The sequence below is a fragment of the Trichosurus vulpecula genome, chromosome 8 (genome assembly GCF_011100635.1).
Source record: "Trichosurus vulpecula isolate mTriVul1 chromosome 8, mTriVul1.pri, whole genome shotgun sequence".
Lineage (NCBI taxonomy): Eukaryota > Metazoa > Chordata > Mammalia > Diprotodontia > Phalangeridae > Trichosurus > Trichosurus vulpecula.
Window position 1 is genome coordinate 233294849 of NC_050580.1, and position 22303 is coordinate 233317151.

At 40.2% G+C, this 22303-nt stretch overlaps 1 pseudogene; it reads right to left on the bottom strand.

The window, feature by feature from the left end:
• Positions 1-19544, bottom strand: part of LOC118829879 — a 40787-nt pseudogene extending 21243 nt beyond the window's left edge.
• Between the last annotated feature and the right edge of the window lie 2759 nt (positions 19545-22303).

A 22303-nucleotide genomic window follows, 5' to 3' on the forward strand; every position in this document is an offset into this window, starting at 1 on the left:
CCATGGTGCTGACTCTTCATGGAGAACAACATAGACACATTGCTACAACACAGATATAGGTGAGAAGATAAACTGAATATATGTGAAACAAGTAATAAATTATGCTGGACTATTCTGTAGCCCTTCAGACAAGGGGAGAGTAATGAGGACCAGAGTACTCAGGGAAAACTTCATGAAAGCCGTGCTTAGTAGATTTGGGTAAGCAGGATTTGGAAAAGTGCAAATAAAAGGGCAAGGTATTCCAGGTAAGGAAACAGTGTGAGAAAAAATGTAAAGGGAGAAATGAATATGTTAACCTCAAGGAATAGTAAGGAAATTGGTCTGAATAGAGCAAAGAATGAGAGATGGAATGTAATGGGAGTTAAGGTTGAATAGACAGGGTGGGGACAAATTATAGATGACCTTAAAAGTCAGGTAGAGGAATTTAGATTTGCTATGGTAAGAAAAAGGGAGCTACTGGACATTTTTGAGTAGAGAATTGAGATAATAAAAGTGGTACTTAAGGAAGATTAGTCTGGCAGCATTATGCAGGATTGGAAAAGGGAGAAGTTGAAGTCAAAAAGGCCATTTGGAGGCCATTGCAGTAATCATTTATAAGGTGACAAGGATCCTGACTATGTAGTAGGAAGTCACAATTAAGAATACTTCAAAAGAGGGAATTAGATAGCAAAGATACAGAAGAAGAAGAATTTCATATTATTTAGAAGTGAAAGATGCCTAAAAGATTACCAGTCTGACCTTTCCTTTTTTATATGAAGTGAGGCCCTAGAAGTTGGCAACATAGAGCTAGAGACAACCTATAGACAGTCTACATGCAATGTCAGAGAGTACAAGGAAAGCCCCCAGAACATTGGGCAGACCCCTTATGGGAAATTCATGAGACATCATGGATGAAGTTGCACAAGATGGACAGGAATGGATGATTTGCAATCTGCATCACTGAAAGGAATACACAAAATGCAGCAATAGCCTTTGAACTATTGGTGTATTAGAGTAGGAAAAAACTTCCTTATAATTAGAGTTATCCAGGAGAGGAATGGCATACCTCAGAAACTGATGAGTTTCCTCTCGCTGGAGATCTTCAAGCATAGGCTAGCTGAGTATTTTTTTTTTTTGCTGTTATTTAAAGGAAATTTCTATTTTCTTTTATTATGGACTTCAAGGTCTGTTCCAACTCTGAGATTTTGTGACACTTTGATTCAAAGAAAAGGCCACTGAATTTGGCAATAAAGGGTTCATTGGTGACTTTTGAAAGAGTGATTTCAAGAGACTGCTCAGGAAAGGAGCCAAATGGTTCATCTTGGTAGCATAGGCTCTTTGAGATTTTGCCATAGACTTCTGAGTTCCGCATGGTATTGAATACACAAGGATGTCAAGGAGTCAAGGTTTCATATTTCCCTATGGGAGGAAAAGCATGCCTACCAACAATCAGCATTTTCAAAGGGGAGGAGCAAAGGAGAAGGTATTATCTAATGTTCTCTGTGGCCTGCCTTAGTAGAAGAAATTTCTAGATTCCTGATTATGGACAGAATATGTTCTATTACTAAGAACAGAACACTGAAAATAAACCTAGATTGAGTACTAGATCACCACTTAGGACTGACTTTCTGTCTAGTGGTCTCTGGTGATACTTTCATTTTTTCAGACTACTATATTGTCGATTAGACAATATTCTGTAATCCCCTGCTCTGCCCCCAAAAAACCTAGAGTTAATAGCTTGGTATGAATGAATAGATAGTTGAAAGAAAAAATATTTATTAATCACTCATTGTGTGCCAAGCACTGTGCTAGACACTTAAACAAGTGGAAAAGTGAGACAGTCCCTGCTCTCAAAGAGTCCACTCTATAGAGGAAGAAAACATATAATGAAGGCTTCATATATGAGATTGATGATGATAAGGCCAAGGGGTCCTTCAGGCACATCAGAAGGTTAGATGGCAGTGCCTGAGGGGTCTGGAAAGTTTAGTGATGAGGATGAAGGTAAGACTCAGAACATTAAAATACAGTGGCAGGGCAGATGGCAAGGCTTGATGATTCTCCATCTTATTAGATGTTTTGTAATTGGTGAGTACCCACTCAAGCATGTAGTATGAACAGCCATGTCTTTTCTAAAGGCCAGCAGGGCCTCAAGGGGTCCAGTTCATCAGCACAGAAAAGGAAGAATGGACCTGAGGATCCAAAATTCTTTTTTTCTTTTTTTTTCTTTTAAATTTATTTAACATATTTAGTTTTCAGCATTGATTTTCACAAGAGTTTGAATTACAAATTTTCTCCCCATTTCTACCATCCCCTGCATTCCAAGATGGCATATATTCTGGTTGCCCTGTTCCCCAGTCAGTCGTCCCTTCTGTCACCCCACTCCCCTCCCATCCCGTTTTCCCTTCCTTTCCTATATGGCAAGATAAATTTCTATACCCCATTGCCTGTGTATCTTATTTTCTAGTTGCATGCAAAAACTTTTTTTTGTTTTTGAACATCTGTTTTTAAAACTTTGAGTTCCAAATTCTCTTCCCTCTTCCCTTCCCACCCAACCCCCCTAAGAAGTCAAGCAATTCAACATAGGCCACATGTGTATCATCATGTATAACCCTTCCACAATACTCATGTTGTGAAAGACTAACTATATTTTGCTCCTTCCCAACCCATCCCCCTTTATTGAATTTTCTCCCTTGACCCTGTCCCCTTTCCAAAGTGTTTGTTTTTGATTGCCTCCACCCCATCTGCCCTCCCCTCCATCATCCCCCCTTTTTTTGTCTTCTTTCCTGTGGGGTAAGATACCCAATTGAGTATGCATGGTATTCCCTCCTCAGGCCAATTGATGAGAGCAAGATTCACTCATTCCCCCCTCACCTGCCCTCTCCCATCCTCCCACAGAACTGCTTCCTCTTGCCACCTTTATGCGAGATAATCCACCCCATTCTATCTCTCCCTATCTCCCTCTCTCAATATATTCCTCTCTCATCCCTTAATTTGATTTTATTTCTTTTAGATATCTTCCCTTCATCATCAACTCACCCTGTGCCTGCTCTCTCTCTATATATATATACATATACACATACATATATACATACATACACACTCACATATACATATATATGTATACATAAACATATATATGCATATGCATATTCCCTTCAGCTACCCTAATACTGAGGTCTCATGAATCATACACATCATCTTTCCATGTAGGAGTGTAAACAAAACAGTTCAACTTTAGTAAGTCCCTTGCAATTTCTTTTTCTTGTTCTTTTTCTTGATTACCTTTTCATGCTTCTCTTGATTCTTGTGTTTGAAAGTCAAATTTTCTATTCAGCTCTGGTCTTTTCATTGAGAAAGCTTGAAAGTCCTCTATTTTATTGAAAATCCATATTTTGCCTTGGAGCATGATACTCAGTTTTGCTGGGTAGGTGATTCTAGGTTTTAATCCTAGCTCCATTGACATCTGGAATATCGTATTCCAAGCCCTTCGATCTCTTAATGTAGAAGCTGCCAAATCTTGGATTATTCTGATTATGTTTCCACAATACTCAGATTGTTTCTTTCTGGCTGTTTGCAATATTTTCTCCTTGATCTGGGAGCTCTGGAATTTGGCGACAATATTCCTAGGACATTTCTTTTTGGGATCTATTTGAGGAGGCGATCGATGGATTCTTTCAATTTCTATTTTGCCCTGTGGCTCTAGAATATCAGGGCAATTCTCCTTGATAATTTCTTGAAAGATGATATCTAGGCTCTTTTTTTGATCATGGCTTTCAGGTAGTCCAATAATTTTTAAATTATCTCTCCTGGATCTATTTTCCAGGTCAGTGGTTTTTCCAATGAGATATTTCACATTGTCTTCCATTTTTTCATTCCTTTGGTTCTGTTTTATAATATCTTGATTTCTCATAAAGTCACTAACTTCCACTTGCTCCAATCTAATTTTTAAAGTAGTATTTTCTTCAGTGGTCTTTTGGACCTCCTTTTCCATTTGGCTAATTCTGCCTTTCAGGGCATTCTTCTCCTCATTGGCTTTCTGGAGCTCTTTTGCCACTTGAGTTAGTCTATTTTTTAAGGTGTCGTTTTCTTCAGTGTATTTTTCACTATTTTTTTGGGTCTCCTTTAGCAAGTCATTGACTTGTTTTTCATGGTTTTCTCGCATCTTTCTCATTTCTCTTCCCAATTTTTCCTCTACTTCTCTAATTTGCTTTTCCAAATCCTTTTTGAGCTCTTCCATGGCCTGGGACCAGTTCATGTTTTTCTTGGAGGCTTTTGGTGTAGGCTCTTGCACTTTGTTGACTTCTTTAGGCTGTATGTTTTGGTCTTCTTTGTCACCAAAGAAAGAGTCCAAAGTCTGAGACTGAATCTGGGTGCGTTTTCGCTGCCTAGCCATATTCCCAACCAGCTAACTTGACCCTTGAGTTTTTCAGCTGGGTATGACTGCTTGTAGACTAAAGAGTTCTATGTTCCATGTTTGGGGGGACTGCGCCAGCTCTGCCACACCAGCACTCCTCCTTCCCCAAGAACCCCCAACCTGGACTGGGCTTAGATCTTCAGCAGGCTGTGCACTCCTGCTCTGATCTGCCACTTAATTCCTCCCACCAGGTTGCCCTGGGGCCAGAAGCAACTGCAGCTGTAGCTGCCCCACCTCCACTGCCCCAGGGGCAGTGGCCGAACCTCGAACTCCTTCCACTCCCGAAGCTTTTCCCACTAACCTTCTCCACTGTCTTTGGTGTTTGTGGGTTGAGAAGTCTGGTAACCTCCACAGCTCACTGATTCAGGGTGCTAGGGCCCGCTCCACTGCTCATGCTGAGCTCTGCTCCACTCTGCTGTCAGCTCCCAGCTCCGTGTGGGATAGACCTTACCCAGAGTCCATCCAGGCTGTCCTGGGCTGGAGCCCTGCTTCCCTCTCCTGTTTTGTGGGTTCTGCAGTTCTAGAATTGGTTCAGAGCCATTTTTTATAGGTTTCTGGAGGGACTCGGCAGGGAGCTCACATTACTCCCTGCTTTCCAGCCGCCATCTTGGCTCCGCCCCAGGATCCAAAATTCTATGTTCCCTCCAGTGGGGTAAGGTTTGAGGGAGGAGGTGAGTGTCCAGCCAGGAGGGAAGAAGGGGGTAAAAACATTGACTGGAAGGCAGGAAGACAAGGATTTTTATTGTTTTTCACTTGTTTCAATTGTGTCCAACTCTTTGTGACTCCATTTAGGTTTTCTTGGCAAAAATAGTGGAACAGTTTGTCTTGTCCTTCTCCAGCTCATTTTATAGATGAGGAAACTGAGGCAAACAGGATTAATTAAGTGACCTGCCCAGGGTCACACAACTAGTAAGTGCCTGAGGCAGGATTTGAACTCAGGAACAAAGGCCTGACTCTAGGCCCAACACTATCTAAACCTAGCTGCCCATAGATAAAGATACTTTGTGATATTTGTTCTGCCAGACCATCCAGTGCTTGGATGGGGACTGAGTAGCCTGGAATGAGAAAGGAGGGAACTCTCACTCCCTTTCATCCCTATCTATTTCTGGTATCCTAGGAGTTTGCTTAGGACCTTTTAATGAGTCATTCATTCAGTCCTAATGGGAAGTGACAGATTTGCTGAGCTCAGTAGATAACATGATCTGATTTTAGAAAACATAGAATTCTTGCACCCTACAAACAGACTTAGAATTCTTAAAGTGGAGAGGGACAGCTACAGCTTCTCCACAATAATTAAAGGGAAAAGAAACAAATATATAGGTATAGTGAGGGATTTGAAAAGGCTTAAGATAAGAACTCTATTCATAAATTTACAATCTGGTTGAGACAATGATATACATTCATGAAAGTTGTATATATACAGATATAGATATATCTGTATCTATATCTATATCTATATATATATATGAGAGATAGTAAGATTTAGAACAGGACAGGACCTTAGCAATCATCCATTCCAATTTCTCTCATTTTACAGATGAGAAAACTGAGACCCAGAGATGTTGTGACTTGCCCCAAGTCACACAGGCAGTAAATAACTGAACTGCCATTTGAATCTGGGATCTCTAATTCTAAATCCCTTGCTCTTCCCACCATACCTCGTTGTAAAAGCCAAATCACAAGAAGGAGAAATTTCTTGCCCAAAACAACAGACTGAAGTATTTAAACCCAAGTCTTCTGACTCCAGAGTCCTAATTCTGACTATTGAACTATATTCTTGTCTAAAGGAAGGATGAAGTAACAGCCAACTGAGTGGCCCAGACAATAAATTATAGAACTTCATAGGGTGGGTTGGTATTAACATTGCTTAGTCTTCGCCTTCACATGAAATGAACAAGGTTGATGGAGCCCATCTGTTAGAAGAATATTTTTCTAAACCACTTCACTACTCAAGGGATTCAATAAGTGATAGGAATGTAGAAAGATGTAGCTGCTGAGAGGCACCCTGGAGGTGCAATTGATGGCTAATTAGGCACAAGAATGCGGTGGAAAGAAACAACTTCAAAAGCGATCTCCTTCAACTCTTCTGAACTGAATTTGTAGTTTTGTGTTGGACTTGTTGATAATTCAACTATGTCAAATGTTTAGGTTACCTGTGGCCTTCCAGAGTGGTTCTTCAGGACAAAGTCCAAGCCTCTTGCTTTATTAAGATTAACTCAAAGTGGGTAGTGATTATGATGAAAAAAGGGAAGAAAAGTCAGAAAAGAGAGTCAATGTAACATTAAGAAAGAGAGAGAGAGAAGGAAGTCCAGAAGGTGACACAGGCAAGCAAGACTGTTTTATTACTATGTTAAATTTAATATATATTCATTTGTAAAAACAAGCCATACAAGGCAATGGCCATTTCATACTCAATCCTCTTTTCTTTCTTTCTTTGTATATTGGAATGAATGTTCATGTTTGTTGATGTTTACAAAGCTTATAACAAAATAGAACCTTTTTAACAAAAAGCACTATCACATAGCAACTCAATAAAATGAAATATTTAATAAGTGTTCATTGTCCATTATTTTGACCTCTTTTTTCAGATTTATTCCAGCTTTATTTTTTAAATTTATTTTTTATTTTTAGTTTACAACACTCAGTTCCACAAGTTTTTGAGTTCCAAATTTTTCTCTCCCTCTCTCTCCTCCCCCCTCCCCCCCAAGATGGCATGCAATCCACTATAGGTTCTACATATACCTTCATGTTGAACTTATTTACATAATAGTCCAGTTGTAAAGAAGAATTATAACCAATGGAATAATGAGAAAGAAGAAATGAAACCAAAAAGGAAGGAAAAAAAGAGAGCAAGTAGTTTGCCTCCATCTGCATTCAGACTCTGTAACTCTTTCTCTGGATGTGCATAGCTTTTTCCATCATGAATATTTTGGAGCTGAATTTGAACCTTGTATTGCTGAGAAGAGCCAAGTCTATCAATGTTAGTCCTTGCAGATACCATGTGTCTATAATCATGTATAAAGTTCTCCTGGTTCTGCTCCCCTCACTCAGCATCAGTTCTTTTAAGTGTTTCCAGGTTATAATGAAGTCCATCTGTTCTTCATTTTGACCTCTTTAACTTGCTGTGTATCTGAATTTTTGTCCTTTGTGTTTTAAAACCCCTTTCCTGTTGCCACACCTTTCCACACTTTAAGCAATGGCATCCAGAAAAAAAAAGTTTCCTCTGCATACTCAGGAGTTATTTGATGGTGTGACAGGGAGATTCTTCTTCTTTTCTCTTCTTCTTTCTCTCTCTCCTCCTCCTCCTCCTCCTCCTCCTCCTTCTTCTTCTTCTCATTCTATCATAGGAACCTAAGAGGTCATGTAACCCATCCTCTTCACTTCACAAATCAGGAAAATGAGATCCACAGAGAAGTTGTTTACCCAAAGCCACACAAGTAGTAAGTAAGGGGAGCAGGGGGTAGGCTGTGTGTGTGTGGGGGGGTTCAAATCCTTGTCCTCTCAGGCTAGACCTAATGTTCCCTCTGCTGTTGTCCCCTCACCTCCTCTCCTTTCTTTTGTTCTTTCTCTTTGCCTTCCTTTTGCAAAAATAACTCCCTTATGTAGTACTTTAAAAGGTTCTTGACCACTAAACTAACAGATCAAAAGCTCTGGAGAAATCCTAGCAAACCAGAAATTGAAGTCACCAAATATTTATTAAGTGCTAAGCTCTGAAGATACTATTATAAGCAAAAGAAAAACATGACTGGTATTTTATCCACTGCAGTGCCTAGCTGCCCCTAAAGGTCACCTAGACAGTATAGGTCTTTTTCTTTCTTTCTTTTTTTTTTTGAGAAAACCAGGGTTAAGTGATTTGCCCAGGGTCACACAGCTGCTAAGTGTCTGAGGTCAAATTTGAACTCAGATCCTCCTGACTCCAGGGTTGTTGCTCTATCCACTACATCACCTAGCTGCTCCCCTCTTATTTAAATTGTTTGATGTATCTTTGTATGGACTTAGTATCTGTTTATCTGTATATATGTTCTCTTCCTTGGTTGAATGTAAATTCCTTGAGGGTAGTGACTATATCTGTTTTTCTTCTTTGTGTCATCAGCACCTAGTACATTGTATGTACTAGGATATGTGAGGGACTCCTGGTAAGGAAACTCCCTCCCTCCACTGAAAACATCAACAGCTCTGCAATTTATAACCTTAGAGTTAGCATTTATGCAATGCTTTAAGATTTGAGAGCACTTTACAAATATTATCGCATTGTGTCTTGTCATGACAGAAATTAAGGTAAACTGAGGCACAAAGCATGATCAATTTATTAACAAAGTGCAAATTTAACAATAATCAGGGTCTCAACCTCCTCAGCTGGCTAAGACCCTGAATGAAGGCTTACAGAGCATTTTTATGGACAAAAGGAGGAGTATCCAAAAACTAGAAGGCAGCATCATAAATGGAGAAAACAATATGATTGGTTGCAAAGTCAGAAGCATCATAGATATGGGGGACAATATGAATGACTGGAAATTTGGAATGTAGGGCTAACAAAACCCCTCCTTCCATCTAGTCGCTATGGAAAGCTCATTGGTGATGTCCACCTGCATGGCTAGTTAGTGTCCCAGGGATAGCCGGCCAGATTTTCTCAAAAGACAGCTAGTGGTGCAGGGATAAACAGACCAGATTCTCTGTCATCTACCTCAATCCTTCAAGAATAGCATTTCCTTGACCCAAGAACAGAACTGGAAAACTGAGCTTCCAAACCTAATTCAGAGACAGTAAGTGATTTACAGGAAAGTTGAACTTCCAAACTTGTCAGAGACAAATGAAACATGACTTAGGTAATCAGACAAAATGTCAGTGGTGATACAAAATGAAATCAATTACAGAATAGAATCAATTTGATTTTTTTTCAATTTCAGTCTTCACAATGGCCCTGAGAGGTAGGTGCTATCACTATCCTCCACTTGTAGATGAGAAAACTGAGACACAGAAAGATTACATTCCTTGCCCAGGGTCATGCAGCTAGGAAGTATCTGAGGCTGCATTTGAACTCAGGACTTCCTGATTCCAACTCAAGCACTCTGTCCATTTTGCCACCTGGCTGCCTATGGTAAACACTTAATAGGCATTTAATACCTGTTTGTAAAACTGACCTGATCATTGAAGTATAGATGAAGAGATGGAGAGATCTCTCTGTCTTCAGAGGAATACACTGGCTTGCCCATGGTCAATGTCTATCCCCAGAGGCATCATGTTACAAGGCAAAGAGGACTGGATTTTGAACCTAGATTTGAATCTCAACCATGTCACTCAATGCCTGTGTCACTCAGTGAGTCACCTAACCTCTCTATGACTCAGTCTCCTCACCTATAAAATAGATTTCTAATGTCCTTTCCAGCTCTAAAACTGATCTGATCCCCTGGATTCAATACAGATTTTCTAGCTCCAAGCCCAGCACATTTTCCACCACCTTGAGTCACCTCTCCTATTTTCCCTCTTCCCCCTCAGCCCCACCCCCACTCCATTGCTATTAACATCCTTCTGGTGGTCTTTTGGCAGCATCTTGCCAGTGGCCTTCAGTCAGGGGCAAGCTGGAGCCAGCTCTAACTAGCCTGTGACAGTTGATTGTCAAAATTTTCAGTGTGAGAATTTACACATCAGAAATTGGTAATTGCTACAAATCAGGGGCCTGATTTATTGTCTTGTTGATTGTCTAGACTTAAGAAAGTGTTAGTCATGCAGATTAAACCTAAAAGTGTATGCATACATTTCCCTTTCCCCCTCCCCAATAGCCCCCCTTCCTGGTTGATAAACATTTACTAGCAATTGCTTAGTATTGCTTTATAAACAGAAGGATCACAATAGAAGACTCAGTGAATGAAGTCATTACCAGTCTGGAGGCTTGGTGACTAAAGACTAAAAAAGTTGTTATTTGTCCTTTATTTTTGAAGAGGACCAGTGACATCACAGGGTGACGTCTTGGTAAATTGGATTCAAGTGAGGCAGAGCTTCACAAAGTTGTCAGCCTCATTCTCTCTTCCAGAATTCCTGAAGTCCAGTGGCGAGACCAAAGTCAAGATGATTGGCAATGGCCCAGGATGCATTGGATGACCTTGGCATCTTCAATGGCAGACCATTGGAACAAATTGTTCTCATCTACCAATTCCACTTGGGGAGAAATCTTTACATGCTTGGGGTAGACATCCTCCAAACTTACCATGGGTTTGAGGCCTGTTGATTACAGTGCTAGTAATAACAACTGGCATTTATATAATGGCACTTTAAGGTTTGCAAATGCTGTACATTCGTTATCTCACTCGAGCCTCACAATGCCCCTGCCCTAAGATTTTGACCTCTGCAGCCAATACTATCCTGGCTTGACACCTAGGCCAAACCAAAGATCTATCTTCCAACCTCCATAGGTGTGAGAGCCCATCAGAGCTGGCCTCTGGACAAGGCCTGGAACCAGGAGGGAAATAGTTTGCTGAGTTTACTGCGCTATGTACAAAGGAATAATTTATAATGACAGACCTGTGATTAGACACTGAGAGTTATGTAAATGTGTGTAAATGAAGACTGGAGACTCAGTTTGCATAACATATGCAAACTAGGTCATCCATCAGAGCTCTCGTTAATGCAAGTATTAAAATAAATTCGGTCATTGCAAGAGTTTGACCAACTTTTTTTTCCTTTTTCTGCTGAGAAAGCAGATATATTTCACGCTTTGAAAACAGGCTGGAAACATTTGCAATATCTAAAACCTGTCTATCACAGATGCCATTCTGCTGACTGGCACTGCCCCAGAGGAACTAGACTTTAGAGTAGGGGATCTTAAGCTAGCATCTCTGAATTTGATTTTTAATATCTCAATAACTACATTTCTAAATACATTGCCTTCCCTTGTAATCCTGTGCATTTTATTTTATGCATTTTAAAATGTTTTTTTCTGAGAAGGGGTCCATGGGCTTCACCAGACTGACAAAGGAGTCCATGACACACACAAGAAAGATTAAGAACCCCTGATCCAGAGTTATACAAGGCATACTAGATGCCCATCTCTTTTTTTTTTCTTTTCCTTCTACTAGCTACACAAAATTCTTCTGCTAATGGGGACAGACAGGCCACCCTGACTTTCAAAGACTATCTCTGACAGATTCTGGGTCAGATGCAAAAGCTCTGAATCTAGTCCCAGAGATAGACTGTTCCTTCACAATCTGCCCCCATCACTCCTCTCTGTGTACTTTGGGATCTCATGGCACTAGCCTTCACTCCTCTCTTTCCACTCTGAACTTTTGTGTTAGCTGACATCCCCCCTCTTCCCCACACACTTAGTATGCTCTCCTTTCTCCTCAGCTTCCGGGCTTCCTTCAAGATTCACCTCAAATCCCACTTTCTACAGAGGCTTTCCCCAATCTTCCCCTTCCCTCAGGGATTACTTCCCATTTCCATCACATATATTGTGAATGTACATAGTCCTTTGAGTGTTGTCTTCCCCACTAGACCATGAGCCCTGGGAGGGTGTATGTTTTTGCTTTTCTTTGTATCCCCAGCACCAAGCAAAGAGCCTAGCCCATAGTAATACTTAATAAATGTTTTTTGATTGACTTATCTGCTGTCCAAGGACCATTGTGTGGTTATTTTTTAATCATGTCCAACTCTTGGTGACCTCATTTAGGGTTTTCCTTGGCAAAGATATTGGAGTGGTTTACCATTTCCTTCTCCAGCTCATTTTACAGTTGAGGAAACCGAGGCTAACAGGGTTAAGTGACTTGCCCAGGGTCACACAGCTAATAAGTGTCTGTAGCCAGATTTGAACTCAGGAAAATGAATTTTCCTGACTTCAGGCCCACCACATTATCCACTGTACCACCTAGCTGCCCATCCAAGGTAAATATTAGATAAAGCCTAGCTAAATGCGAAATGAGGAGAGGTTAATCCCAGACGGTTGGTCACTGGGTGCTGAATTGTTCTGCCATGGCAGCCCATAAAACAGAAGGCTAGATGTAGCACAGATATTTATTTTGTGATAAATCCAGTCATATGCGCTACAGGAAGACTAAGTCTCCAGAGCAAGCAGTACCACAGAGTGCACCATTTTCAAATCCTGCCTAATGCATAAAAATCCCTTGTTGCTGCTATTATCTACTTCATCACTACAGAGTCTGGGGGTCTAAGGAAAGATTATGTTTCTGCCTTTTATTTTCCTAACTGGAGTGACCCTATATCAAAGTAGCATATGTAAAGTTCTAGAATGAGAAAGATCAAGGATCAAGCCATACAGAAAGAAAAGAATAGGACAGAAAAATCGCAAAAAAAAAAAGAAGACAATAAGACCGGCAAAGAATGGGTGAATCTTGCTTGACTTTCTAAATTGATGTGATAAGTGAATTCTGTCACTCAGGCAGTCATCAAACATTTATTAGTCAAACCAAGGAACATTAATTAAATGCTGACTATATGCCTGGCACTCTCCTAAGTATTGGGAATGCAAATATAAGCAGAATGAAAGGCAGTACCTGCCCTCAAAGAGTTTCTATTCTAATGGGGGAAGACAATATATAAAAGGAAATGGAAAAAGGGAGATGAGAAGGAAATCATACTGGGGCATGGTAGAAAAAGTCTGGAGGTGTTAGGAATGCATCTTGAAGGGGAATGAAGACATGGCTGGCCTGGGCATTTTCTTTAAAATGGAGGTTCTGGAAGGAACTCCAATAAAAGGAAGAGACCAAAGAGGTAGAGTATATTTCCAGTGAGATAAGTCCAGGTAGAGTGAATTTCCAGGATGAGGGGAGTCAGTAGTAAGTTTAGCAGTGGAATGAAAACATGGCTGGGCAAAATAACTTCAGGCACTGTGCTAAGCTTTGGAGATAAAAACAAAGGCAAAACCAAAATCTTTTCCTTCAAGCAACTCACTTTCAATGAAAGAAAACACACACACACACAAATCATATATACAAAATATATACAGGATAAATAGAAGGTTATGTCACAGGGATAGCACTAACAGTGGGGGAAACAACAAAGACCTCCTACAAAAGGTAGGATTTGAACTGAGTCTTGAAGGAAGGAGTCTTGAGCTTGACTCTTAGCCAAGAGGCTAAGATGAGGATTGAGAACATTCTAGGCATGAGGGACAGCCAATGAAAAGGCATGGAGCTCAGAGACAGAGAATCAAGGGTCTAATTTGGAAATAACTTTGAATGACAAACAGAAGTGTCTACATTTGATCCTAGAAGTAATGGGGAGTCACTGGAGTTTATTGCATAGAGGAGTGATGTGGTCAGATTATGTTTTAGGAAAATCAATGTGGCAGCCAAGTAGAGAATGGATGAGATTGAGGAGAAACTAGACTAGACCAACTAGAAGGCTATTTCAACAGTCTTCATGTTAAGAAAGTACAGTTATCCCTTCCACATCATGGGGGTGAGGGACTCAGTGCCCCCTCGATCTGGAAAATGTATGTAAAAATTTTTGGCCCTCTCTTCGTACTGGAGAAGAAGTCTGAATTATTATGGTATTAAAAGATAAAATACATTGACATTATACAATACTATACAAATATTTTATGCATTTCTGAGTTTCTAAGCTTTTCCTGTGTTGTCTGCTGGTCTTCAAGTGTCATCTTCAGCTTCTGCAAAAGTCCAAAAGAATTCCAATTTAATTTCTTATGTTGACCCGTGATATAGTGAAACCACAATGGGGAAAATGACAATGTGGAAGGGATAACTGTAGAATAGAAAAATCCTGGCAACAGATTGGCTAGGTGGAGGTGGTGAGTGTAAGTAAAGAATCGATGGTGACTGCTGTTTCAAGCCTGGGTGACTGGAATATAGGACTCTTGGTGCCTATGATAGCAGTAGGAACACATGGAAGAGGGATGGGTTTGGGGGTAATGATAATAAGTTCTGTTCTGGACATGTTGAGCTTGCGATGTCTGCAGGATAGACAATTCAGGGCGTCTGATAGTTGGTTGTATGAGACTCAGAAGATATGTTAAAGCTAGTTGGATAAATATTGGAATCACATGCATACAGATGATAATTGAGCCCACTGCAGCTGAGGAGATCACTGAAAGAGACAAAATAGATGCAGGCACTTTTTAAACTGAGGTCCATGAATTTTGGTTTAAATTTAAAAAAAACTATAAAAAATGAATGAACAAACAAAGAGAAACAACAACAAAAGGACAGTATGTGCATAGGTAAAGGAAATGCCTTCCTTGATAAGACCACAAATCCTTCAGTATCAATATCAGGTTAAAATCATCAGTGAGCCTTACAGGAAGCACTTTTTTTTAAAGGGAAACCTGGCAGATGTGGATGGAAGGTGGGAGAAATAGTCAAGGGATGAAAGAATTCAGAATACCTTGGAGACCCACACCCTCATTTTCTATTGGTTTTAACTAGTAGAATGGAGAACTTTCTATTGCTAGTAATAACTCAAATTTCTATAGTGCAAGAATTCCTCATCTGGAGTCCACGAACTGTTTAAAAAATTTTTGATAATTGCATTTCAATATAATTGGTTCCCTTTTCAATCCTATGTATTTTATGCACTTAAAAAATTATTCTGAAAGGGGTTCCATTGGCTTCAATAGACTGCCAATGAGGTCTGTGCAGCAATGTTCTGGTAAATGTTTAACAACCGGCTCTCTCTCCCAAAATATATATACATGGCACACTTTTAAGTTTAATCTGTATTATTAACACTTTCTCCATCAGTTTTTAAAATCTATACAGTCAACAAAACAATCAATCAAACCCTGAATGGTTTGCCAATTTCTGAATTGTAAATGCTCACACTGAGCAAGAATCAATTTGAGCTGCCTCTAGCACATCCTTGAGTCCATCACACACACACACACACACATACACACACACACACACACACACATTAAAAATCCCTGCCAGAGGACTTTAAGGTTTACAAATACTTTATTTACTACAATCCTATGAGATAGGCATTGCAATATGATGATGCATTTATTAAGGGAAACATAAATGGTGCAGCACTGTGCTAAGAACTCCGTGCTTTCCCGGAGCTGAACGGTAATTATGCTAAAGTATTACTGCCCTCATTTTATGCATGAGGAAACTGAGTCACACGGGGTCATATAGTAAGAATAATGTTGGACCTGAACACTGGAAGTTCAAATACTGCCTTGGACACTAAGTAGCTATGTGACCCTGGCCAAGTTATTTAACTTCTCTTAGGCTGAGTTTTTTCATCTGTAAAGTGGGGATAATAATAGCACCTTCCTCCCATGGTTATTGGGTGATTAAATAAAATAATATTTGGAAAGCCCTTTGGAAAGCTTAAAGCTCTATGTAACCACTAGCTATTGCTGTTATTATCACTATTATCTATAAAATTGGGGTAGTAATAGTGCCTTGGCAGCGTTGTTGCGAGGAAAAAAATGAGATAATAGTTATAAAGTGGTTTACTCCAAGTGCTCTAGAAATGCCAGATACTACCGTATAGTTATTACTGAGTCGGGATTCGAACTGGTCTTATTCCAGATTTATCACATTCTTTACTTCCTGCATAATACTGCCTCTCCAAACTGAATACAAAAAACTCAGGTCTTTATTTATTTTTGATGGATGATCTTTCATCTCTCCTACCAACTGCCTTTCTGTTGGTTCACCCCCTCAAAGAATGCCCCCATGTGGCTGATAACCTCATCCCGTTGTACCCCAGGAATTGCTCTCTCCTCTGCATACACAGAGGTAGCCAACACATTGGCCTTTTTCCCTGAAGCCAGGACCAGCTCCATCATCATTATCCCTGTCCGTAAGGCACAAACACTTTGTGTTCCAGTTTTAATGATGCATCATATCCACAGAAAGCCATTAATTCATATTCCAGAGGAGACTTTCATTTTCCTACTGCATCTAGCTGTGGCCTAAGAAAGCACGCACTGCAAATTTCAAGTGGAAAACTCCCCACCTCAGTCTTCCTAAAGGCAATGCATTTGGGTTTATCCAACACTTAAAAACTGGAGATTCTAATAGTCTGACAGTATTGACTGTGCTTGGCTCATTCATTCAATATATTCAATGAGGAATTACTGTGTCCAAGGTCCTATAGATGATACAAAGATGGGGTCCCTGCCCTCCAGGGGCTTATAGTCTATAGAGGAGCTTAATATTTAGATAGAATTCAAAGCTCAGTTGACTTTCTACCTCTTGACTCGCATCTTGCCTCAAAATTCTTGAGGTCACTTGACCGGTAGCAGCAAGAGGACCAAACACTTACCAGAGTCCTAATGACGTCCTTAAAACCTATATGACTTCGGCCCAATTCACAACCTTTCAGCCTCAATTTCCTCGTCTATCGTACGTCAATAACAATTAACCTGAGCCACATACCTGCCAGGGTTATTGTGAAGATTAAATTCCATAATACCCCTTAAAAGCCCCATGAATCATGTTAGAGGGATCAGAGGTAGGATTTCACTAGGTAAGGAAGCCCCTGGGAGTAAACTACCTTTACCAATGCTGCTCAGCAACTATTCCACAACTGATAATCTCAGAGAGAAGCTTCGGGACCCTGAGAGGTTGTCAGTTAATAGACATCTATGAAGTGCCTCCTATGTGCCAGGCACTGTGCTAAGTGCTGGTGATACAGAGAAGGTACAAGAGAGTCCCTGATCTCAAGAAGCTTGAAGTCTAGTGGGAAAGAGATGAAAATAACGGTGTATGAATAAGCTCCCTACAGGATAAATTGGAAATTATCAATAGAGAGGGCATTAGAGTTAAGGGGGATTAGCCAAGGCTTCCTGTAGAGGCAGGCTTTTAGACATGACTTGAAAGAAGTCAAGGAAGCCTCAGGGTAACGTCTATTTTGGGGCAGCTAGGTGGTGGAGTCAGGAAGACTGCTCTTTCTGAGTTCAAATCTGGCCTCAGATACTTGCCAGCTGTGTGACCATGGGCAAGTCACTTAACCCTGTTTGCCTCAGTTTCCTCGTCTAGTAAAATGACCTGGAGAAGGAAACGGCAAACTAACCGCAGTCTCTTTGCCAAGGAAACCCCAAATGGGGTCATGAATTGCCGATATGCCTGAAATGATTGAACAACAATGGGTGATAGAGCAATAAAGCACTGGGTCTGAAATCAGGAAACCCCCACTTCAAATCTGGCCTCCAAATATTTACTGGCTATGTGACCCTGGGCAAGTCACTCAACCTCTGTGTGCTTCCTGTAAAGGGGATAATAATCATTAATAAAATAATCACACCCACTTCCCAGGGTTGTTGTAAGGATCCAATGAGATAGTAATGGTAGAGCACTTACTTAGCACAGTGCCTGGCACATAGGAAGCTCTGCAGAAATGTTAGTGGCTTTTATTATTGTTTTTGTTTTTGTATGGCTAGAGCCCAGCGCAGTGCCTTGTCAGTAGCTAATGCTTATTAAATTGCTTGTTAAATGGAGTTGAAAAGAGATATGTAAGTAGTGACAGAACTCAATAATTCACTGAATAAAGAGGTAACCAGTCAGTCATCAGTCAATAAGCATTTATTGAGCAACTACCACGTGCCAGGGACTGTGCTAAGTAAGCACTGAGGATGCAAAGAAACCTACAGGACAGTCCCTGCCCTCAATGAGCTAACAGTCTAATGGGAGAGACAATATGCAAACAATTACGTACATACCTGCTATATAAAGGATAAATTGGAGATAATCAAGAAAGGGAAGGCACTAGAACTATCACTCTTTAAAAAATTATTTTCTTTTTAATTTATGGAATAAAACAAGCATTTCCATAAAACCTAATAATAAAAAAGATGATTGCACATAACTTTATTATATATGTTATCACATAAATTTCTTTTTTTTCCTTTCTTCTTCCCTCTTTCCTCTCTACCTTCAGCACCATAGAGATGGCTACCATTAGACACAAATGGAATATGTGTATATATATATACATACATATATATATATATGTATGTATATATAATTATTCTACCTTTATTTATCATTTAACAATAAAGGCAACATAAAGAAAGTTACCACCCTTAACAACAAAGGCCATGGTCGGACCCAAGGGACTGGGGTCCTATGCCTTCTCTCTCTCTCCTCTAAAGGATCCCCCTGTTCTAGACCCATTTTTGCAGCTGGATTGGATTCAACACTAGGAGAGCCCAACCACCTAAAAGAATGTCAGACTTCTTTCCTCTCCCTTTTGGCTCATTGCATTGCCCACACAGCGCTCCAGTGAAAAATTACTTACAGTTTAGGTTGGGCTTACTTCTAGGGGCTCCCCAAAGTGGAGAAGTAAAAAGGTATTCAATGTAAAATAGGACAGCAAGTAGTAATTTTCTGCACCCATGCTAAAACGTGATTAGCACAGAGTCTCAATCTAGTAACACCACCAATGATAAAAATGAGACTTGCCAAGCATTATGAGCATGCAGATATCATCACAACCACCCAGAAAGGCAGGTACTATTATTATCATCCCCATTTCACAGGGGAGGAAACTGAAAAGCAGGCAGAGACTGTGACTTGCCCAGGGCCACGTCATTAATTAGTGTCTGAGACAAGCTTTGCATTCGGGTCTTTCTGACTTTATCCACTGTATCCCCTGTGTACCACAAGCACACATTGACATAAGACGTGACCAGCAATGATGACATTACTAATAGCTGACATTTATATAGCATTTTAAGGTGTGTAAGATGCATTATCTCATTTGATTTTTACAATGACCCTAGGAGTCATCTGCTCTTATTAGGTCCATTTTATAGATGAGAAAACTGTGGTTCAGAGAAATTAAAGGCCTTGCTCATAGTCACACAACTAGCTAGCAAGGGTCTGAAGTAGGATTTGAACTCAGGTCTTCCTGACTCTGAGATCAATGCTCTATCCTAGCACCACCTATAACAGAATTATTGTTGTATTCTCTCAGGAGGTTGAGACTTAAAACCTTCAAAATGGAAAGCATTTAATGGGACAGCGGAACAGAACTTTTTTACATTTCCCCACTATTCTGCAGTGTACAACCAGTTATCTCCAGGTCCATGTCTTCTGGCAAGCCAGACCAGAGACTGAGCTCTTACCCGGTCCATGGTATCCTGCCACCAATGAGCTCTAACCAAGGAATCCAGGATCTCCATACCTCTCAAACCCATAAGGCTGCCTTCAGAGCTGGGCATGTCCATCTTGGGATTGTAGCTTGGTCGCCTGTGACCAGATAAAGAAACAAACAACAGATAGCCAGGTAATTGAGATCTGATATCAGACCGTATATCCTCTCTCTGTGCTTTATTTACCATGTATCCATAGCCTCCATGTTATTGGAATAGACGTCAAGCCCTGCCCCTATCCCTTATAGAAAGGCTCCATGACAGATGGAAAGGAGAGGCAGAGACAGAGAGATAGAGAGAAGATCACTCTCTTTTGAAGATTCACTACAATCTATTCCCTAACCTGTTTAACATACAAGTGACTTCTCCTCTCTCCTCACTTTCCTCCTATGTAAAATTAAGAGTTGGATAAAATAATTTCTAACGCCCTTAAAAGTCCCTTTAAATTCTAAATTTATGATATGTATTTAGAGCTCTGTGCTAGGCACCATGGAAGTTTAGGTTTAAAAGGTACCTGTCTTCATGTAGCTTGCTACCAAATAATCTAAGAGTTCCATTCTGTTGACTTCAAAAGTAGACCCTTTCTCTATACTCATCTAAAAACTCCAGATCTGGCCATAGTATTAATATAATATTATATGATCTCTAGCCAATAATCTATGCCAATTTCCATGATGTCATGTAAACAAAGAAGGACTCCCATGGGAGGATTGGAGAGAGGAGCATTCTTACTTTTCAGATCAATGGCATCCTTAATAATATTGCTAAAGGGTGTGACAGAAAAAGCAGGAGTTGAGCTTTGGCAGCACTACTACCTCCACTACTCCTTCCTCCTCCAGAAAATTGTGGCTTATTCTATGTCAAAAAACCAGAGGTCTAAGCCTCTTCCAAGGTAGCCCAACCCTGGCTTCACACTCTTCTATTCACAGAGTGTAGGCACCTTTCTCATAACATGTTCTACAGCTCGTTCTCTGGAGGTGCTTCTCAGAAACCCCTTGAATTCTCCTCTTTATTATGATTAAAAATAATAGTAACAAAATTAATAATGTTTATGAAACAGGGCTTATCATCCCAAGGTATTTGCAGAAAGATTCATACTTCCTCACCAAAAAGAACATCACTTCCTGATGTTCTCAGAGCACAGGATAAATAGGATAGGCTATGTAGATAAATAAATAGGAGAAAGAGCACAGGACAAAAAAATTACAAAAATACTTTGGGAACAAACAAATCCCATTTCAAAAAGCAATTGGAAATGTTGACAATAGGTATATGCCACTGGATTTGTCTAATGTGATCTTTTTTTTAAATGGCTTGTCACCAGATAGAAGTTACATGAAAAGGTTAAGATCCATGAATGGAATCAAAGACCCTCTGTGGATGACATCCGCATGAACTCAAATATATGAACAACAACAAAAAGGTCAAAGAAATGACTGAGTCGCGAAGATCCATTTATAGAAATGGAGAGATTTATGAAAGCTGGATTAAAGAGAAAGCAAGAGAGTCCCAGAAAAACATCTATTTCTGCTCCATTGAATACACTAAAGCCTTTGACTGGGTGGATTACAACAAAATGCAGCAAGTCCTCAAAGAGATGAGAATACCAGGTCATCTTACTTGTCTCCTAAGGAACCTATATGTAGACCAAGAAGCAACAGTTAGAACTGAACATGGAACAACTGATTGGTTTAAGATTGGAAAAGGAGTATGACAAGGCTGTATATTGTCACCTTATTTATTTAACCCAAATGCAGATTACATAGGGTGAAATGCCAGCATGGATGAATCAAAAGCTGGAATTAGGGCTGCCAGGAGAAATATCTACAATCTCAGATATGCAGATGATACCACTCTGAAGGCTGAAAGTGAAGGAGAATTAAGATGCTTCCTGATGAGGGTGAAAGAGGAGAGGGTGTAAGAGGAGAGTGTGAAAGCTGGCTTGAAATTTAACATACAACAAATAAGATCTCAGCAACTGGTCCCATCACTTCCTGGCAAACAGAGGGGGAAGAAATGGAAGCAGTGTCAGATTTTATACTCTTGGGCTCAAAGATCACTGCAGATAGTGACTGCAGCCATGAAATTAAAAGAGGTTGCTCCTTAGAAGGAAAGCTACAGCAAATCTGGCAGCACACTAAACAGCAGAGACATCATCTTGCTAACAAAGGTCCATATAGTCAAAGCTATGGTTTTTCCAATGACAATGTCTGGCTGTGAGGGTGGGACTATAAGGAAAGACGAGTGCTGCTGTCCAATTGTGGTACTGGAGAAGACTTTTGAGAGTCCTTTGGACAGCAAGGAGATCAAAGCAGTCAATACTTAAAGAAATTAATTCAGGCTATTCACTGGAAGGTCAAACACTGAAGCTGGAGCTTAAATGCTTTGGCCACGTAATGAGAAGACAGGAATCACTGGCAAAGACCCGAGGGTTAGGAAAGATTAAAGACAAAAGCAAAAAGGCAGAAGATGAGATGGATAAATAGTGTCATGGAAACAATGAACTTGGACAGACTTGGAGAGATCATGGGGGACAGATGGGCCTGAGGTGCTATGGTCCATGGGATCGTGAAGAGTCAGACACAAGTGAACAACAAAGTACCATCAGGCCGTTGAAACTAGAAATTACAGAAAAGTTCTCCTTCAGGAGTCTAAACCTATTGTTCAAAAGATTATGCAGTGGAGTGGTGGAAACTTTGCAGTTTATCACTAATTATGATGTTGAGGATTTATACAGTGCTGTAAGGTTGACAAAGAGCATTACAAATATTATTTCATTTGAACCTCACAACAACACTGGTGGGTAAGTGCTTTTATTAGCCCCATTTTACAGT